The following is a 5,953-nucleotide window of genomic DNA, read 5'->3' as shown; positions in this document are numbered from 1 at the left end:
AATCAATAAATAAATAAATAAATAAATAAATAAATACATAAATTAATAAATAGAGAGAACAAGAAAAATTATAAATGAATGCATGCATTTACACAGCAATACATAGACTTGGGAAGAAATGCTCATCAAATGAAGAATGAACACAAAAGGATAGCAAACACGTCGCCTCGCCAGCTTAATACCGTTTCCTAGGCTTTTTTGGCCCGGCACACAAGGGGTTAACAAGAGTCCGAAATGAAATCAAGCAGGCAGGAAAGCAGCTCGTCGATGAGGCTTTCTTCCAAAAATCTGCTGCTGCAGCTCATTTCGGCTTCTGGTTGTTGGGATGAGGATGATGATTCTGTTTTTGTCACACAGCAAAAGAGAGGGGTGCACCGGTCCTGGAGGTACTGCAATACCAGGTCAATGCGTGGAGTGGACAGAGCAAGCTCTTCTTCCATCTCCCTGTTTCAAAAATCCATTTAATATATGGCACCCAGATAGGGCGCGTATCAGATATTAAACTGATAAGAACAGATTTTTTTTTTTTTTTTTTTTTTTTCTTCACTTCAGTTAAGAGTTAACCTCCAGTTTTAATTCCCCCGAAGGAGAATATGCACATAAAACCAATGAGGGACTCAATCACATCATCTGTGAAAAAGCCAGAAAAATCAGTAAAAACTGGCTTAAACAAACAGACATAAAACAAACTGACATAAAACAAACTGACATAAACAAACAGACATAAAATGACATAAAATAACTGGCATAAAACGACTGGCATAAAATAACTGGCATAAAAGAACTGTCCCTCAGAATAACCCTATAAGCTCACCCTCAGCTCTGTCCCTCTCATCACCAACCCAACTAACTGACCCTACAGCTTTCCCTACAGCTGTCCCTAGAAAAGCATCAAATATAATTAAAAGGAGATCCGGCTCCAGAACAGAAAGCCAAAATGTGCTTTAGCGTCTTTGTCTCCAATGCTTTTCCTTTCACGTAAATAATAAATATGGATTAAACTCAAGGCATATTGTACACAGTTCTTTACAGATAAAAGTTCATGATTAAAAAGTAAAATATTTCTGGCCAGCCAGATGGCTTCTTTAAAACAATTAATAATAAGCCAGACATATAAAAACTTTTCTTCCGCTATGCAAAGCATCTTGCCATATAAAACAGCCTCATGGTTGAGAATCCTCAGACCGCCTACCCACTTTAGAAGGGGACTAATTTGCCTCCAGACCTCTTGTGCAAATCTGCAATTCCAAAAGATGTGAAGTGGCGTCTCACAACTCTCACACCCTGCTCGAGGGCACTTGGCACTGGCAACCAGGCCCCGTCTATGCTGGAATTCCCTGGTAGGGAGAGAGTCTGTGACAATCCCCCAGGCCAAATCCTTCTGGAAGTTAGGTAGAAATTTATGCGCCACATTCTTCCAGACTTGTCGAGAGACAATTGCAGAAAAATTTATAACAGGACTTATAACTTCGCCAGTGAAAAATACCCCAAAAATTTTCTTATGGTCAATTAAAGTCTCTGTAGTAAAATTCTGCAACTTAAAAACTCGAATGATTCTCTCTAAAACCACATAATGTTTGGGCAGGTTAAACGCATAAGGTCTATTCAAAGCCAATTGAACCCATTTGTATTTGTGAAAAATAAATCCAGTGGTGTATTTTATAAACAAACTAGCAATGCAATCCTCACTGCAAAGAGCCATCTTTATATTATAGGATAAAAACTTAAAAACTTATCCATGTCCAGAGCGTTCTTCCCACCATTAAAAGACAATTTCTGTAGTTCAGTTCTTTTAAAACGCTCCATTTTAGCCCCCCAATAAAAAATAAAACATTCACGAATAATTCTCTTTAAAAATAAAACCGGGGGAAATAAAACCATGGATACATATAAAACAATGGGTAAAATCACTTGTCTCACTATTAAAATCTTACCCTCTAGAGTCAACTTTCTAAAAGCCCACAACTGAATTTTTTTCTTCACTTTTGCTAAAACGGTTTCCCACATAAAATCATACTTCATGTTACCCGTAAAATAGATGCCTAAAATCTTAATCTTCTCTCTCACAAGCGGCACAGTCACATCAAGCAAACTGCTCCACCAGCCATACAACATACACTCAGATTTATCTGCATTCATCTTACACCCAGACGCACAACAGAACCACTCCACAGTCCTTACTGCTCTATTTAAAGAGACTATGTCAGTGCACAGAACGGTGATGTCATCCATGTATGCCACGGTTTTAGCTTGCGTTCCTCCCCCTCCAGGAACAGGCACACCACGAATCACCTTGTCTTTTCTTAATGCACATAATAGTGGCTCAACACAACAAATAAATAAAATAGGTGATAAGGGGCAGCCCTGCTTAACCCCAGACTTAATAAAAACACCATCAGTTAAAAATCCATTAACAGACACTCTACTCACACAACCATCATACACACTCCTAATCTGATTTAGCATCCGTACAGGCACACCCATCCTCTCTAAAACCGTAAATAAAAACTCATGTGACACGCGATCGAAGGCTTTCTCAAAATCTACACTAAAAAGAGCCAAGCTCTGGTCCCTATCTAAACAATAAAATATTGAATCTCTAATCGTGCTTAAAATTTTCGTTATACTCCTCCCAGGCACCACACAGGCCTGACAGGGGGCTACAACTTTGGAAATGACAGATTTCAAACGGGATGCTAAAAGTTTAGTAAAAATTTTATAATCTGTATTTAAAAGTGTAATGGGACGCCAGTTCTTAATACTATCTTTATCACCTTTTTTTATTAATTAAAACAACAACTCCCTGCGTCCAAGATAAAGGTAAAATATTAAAATCACTACACTTTTTAAATAAAATCATAAAATCATCTTTTAAAACATCCCAAAAAACCCTATAAAATTCAATTGGTAACCCATCATTTCCTGGGGTCTTACCATTACTAAAACTTTTAATAACCCCTAAAATTTCTGCACAATTAAAATACTGAGCTAAAAAAGATTGATCATTAAAATTAAAAGAAGAATCCAATTGTGATAAAAAATGTTCTTTTAGGGAGGGATCTAAAAATTTGGGAGAATATAAATCCGAATAAAAATTAAAAACCTCTTGCTTCATACCATTAATATCAGATTTCCCCTCTATACTCCCCATAAAACTCTTTTTACTAGCTAATTTTTTAAAAAAGAATCTAGAACACTTCTCATCCTCCTCTAAAACTTGTACTTTAGAATTAAAAATTATTTGTTTCCCCTTTTCCTCTAAATTTTTCCTAATTTCTTCTTTTAATTTTAAAATATCATCATCTACATTAAAACCATAAGAACGTGCCTGATAAAATGCTTGAAGTCTAAAATTAAGTTTAGCATAAAATTCCCTCTTCTCCCTAGCCACTCTCTTACCCATTTTAATAAAAAAGTCCCGAATTAAAACTTTAACCTTATCCCACCATAAAATAATGTCCTCATCCCCCCGACTAAAACTCCACTTCTTATAATTATCAATAAAACTCTGTCTAATAAAATCATCATCTAAAAGAGAGGTATTTAATTTCCAATAAGAAGATTTAAAATTCTGCTCAGCAGGTAAATCACACACACACTCTAAAAGCTTGTGGTCAGAAAACACATTCTCACTTAAAACACAAGACCGCAAACTAAAAACCTTTGATAAAAACATAAAATCAATACGGGATTTAACCGCCCTATTACTCCACGTAAAACCAGGATCCGCACCATTCAACCTCATCCATACATCATTTAGCCTAAAATCCTCAATCATACCTTTCAACACACTAGCAGACCCATCCAAACGCTCACTCACACTCACACTCTCCCTCTTCTCACCTGGTAAAACACAGTTAAAATCCCCACCTAAAATCAAAGGTTCTGAACCTGCTAAAAACAAAGCTAAAATCTTAAAAAACTCTAACCTCTCTTTTTTAATAACCGGGGCATAGACATTAAAACACCTAAAACTAAAATTAAAATAACTGACGTGGACAACTAAAAGCCTACCCGGGACAATTTCCATAAAACTATTAATAATAAAATCATGGCTATTAAAAAGGATGCCCACCCCTACAGATTTGTTTTCATTACTCCCAGACCATACGGATGGGCCCCTATCCCAATATTTTTTTAAAACTTCCACTTTATCATTTTTATCAATACAACATTCCTGTAAATAAATAATGTCATTATTAGTATTAACCAAAAAATCACACAGGGCCGCCCTCCGAGGAGGGCTTTTAAAGCCCCGTGTATTTAGAGATGCTAACTTAAGCATCTGGAGAGGAGTAGCACAGCATCCTACTTAGAGAATCTCCTAAGCAGAATACCATCCTGGCCCTCAGAAACGTCACTGGGCGCAGGACTTGCCACAACCTCTCCAGCAGGCATTGACGTATCGTCAATCCTGATGACGCTAGCCTCGTCACTGCTAGCTTCAGAAATCCTATCAGTCCTGGACAAAGCACTAAAGTCAATGTTCTGTAAAGCTTCGGGGGGGGGAGACTGGTTCATGATCTAGAGCAAGAAATCTGTTAGGATGCTCCAAGTGGCTCAAGGAAGGGGAAAGATCCTCCTCAAGCTGGAACTTCGGTTTCTTTGAGGGATTTAAGCCCCCCTCAACCATAACATCCACTATAGAATCACACAATTTCGGCTTCTCAGAAGCGAACTTCTCAGCCCTAGATCCAGATTTTGACTTGGAAACTGCTGCCTTTTTTTGCTGAGAAGACGTGGGAGGAATGAAAGACCCCTGAACCGAGCCAGAGGCACCTCCCTCACCAGTATCCATAGGGACTTGATCCTCAACAGGAGGTACAGATTCCTGAGATCCGACTTCTTCACCCGCCACCTCCATAGGAGAAGAGGGGACAGACCGATCAGCCACAGGATGCACCTGACACCCCCCCTTCTCAGAAGGAGTACCTAGGTGCACCACAAAGGGCTGTTTCCTCGTCTCCCATCGCCGCCTCTCAGGACAAAAACGACTCAGGTGATCCAACTCACCACAGAGATCACAGACACAAATTTTACAATCTTTACTCAAATGCCCCGGCTGTTTACAGAACCGGCACACTTGGTCCTCAAGGCAGTCAGAGGAATCATGCCCATATTTCAAGCATGTACGGCAATACGGGGGCATCTGGTTGAAGACCAAAAAACCCCTATTACTCCCAATGGAAAACAGAGGGGGAGGTCTAAGAAATCCCCCAAATTCCCCTGCAACTGGACGGAAGGATACACGGAATTTCCATTTTCCAGACCAGACCCCACAGGAGTTAAAAACTTTCCCCTCAGGTTTTATTCTTGAGCAGAACCGCATGAGGTAGCGGGCGATCTCCTCCTCCCTCACATGAGGGTTATACATGTGTACAATCAGTAATTTTTCCCCGCCACCAAACATAGGGGAAAATTTTACCCCTTGCAGATCCTCATGTGCTTGATAGATTCGATATTTCTCTAAGACAACATTAGTTAGCTGATTAGAGAACATAGTTAAATCGAAATATCCTTTTCTGTAAAAATCTTGAAAGCACATAAATTGATCGAAAGAGAAACCAAATAATGCCACCATAATCTGTTTTTGTAAAAAAACACCATTCTTTAAAACCTGGTGTTCAGGAGCCACTTGGATCCGCAAAGTATCGTATGGGTAGGTCCCAATTGAATGATCCTGCCTACGACCTCCCGGTAGCCCCTTACCATCAGGACGACGTCCAGCCTCCACACCAACTCTGACACCTCCGACAACTCCGACAACTCCGACACCTCCGACAACTCTGACACCTCCGACACCTCCGACAACTCCGACAACTCTGACACCTCCGACACCTCCGACACCTCCGACACCCTCCACGACACTTCCTCCAGTAATCGCTGCCATGATGGCAACACGATCGCAACCCGGACGCTTTGGATAGCTAACCCCCCCAATAGCAGCAGGTGG

The 5,953-nt window shown here is 39.9% G+C and overlaps 1 non-coding gene across 1 annotated transcript; it reads right to left on the bottom strand.

Annotated features, from left to right (window-relative positions):
- Positions 1 to 364: 364 nt before the first annotated feature.
- Positions 365 to 563, bottom strand: LOC128654991 (U2 spliceosomal RNA). The gene has a single exon (XR_008401609.1). It is a non-coding gene; the product is annotated as a U2 spliceosomal RNA (small nuclear RNA).
- Between the last annotated feature and the right edge of the window lie 5,390 nt (positions 564 to 5,953).

Source organism: Bombina bombina, chromosome 3 (genome assembly GCF_027579735.1).
Source record: "Bombina bombina isolate aBomBom1 chromosome 3, aBomBom1.pri, whole genome shotgun sequence".
NCBI lineage: Eukaryota > Metazoa > Chordata > Amphibia > Anura > Bombinatoridae > Bombina > Bombina bombina.
Note: the sequence above shows the minus strand (reverse complement) of the source record. Positions and strands in the feature narration are given on the sequence as shown.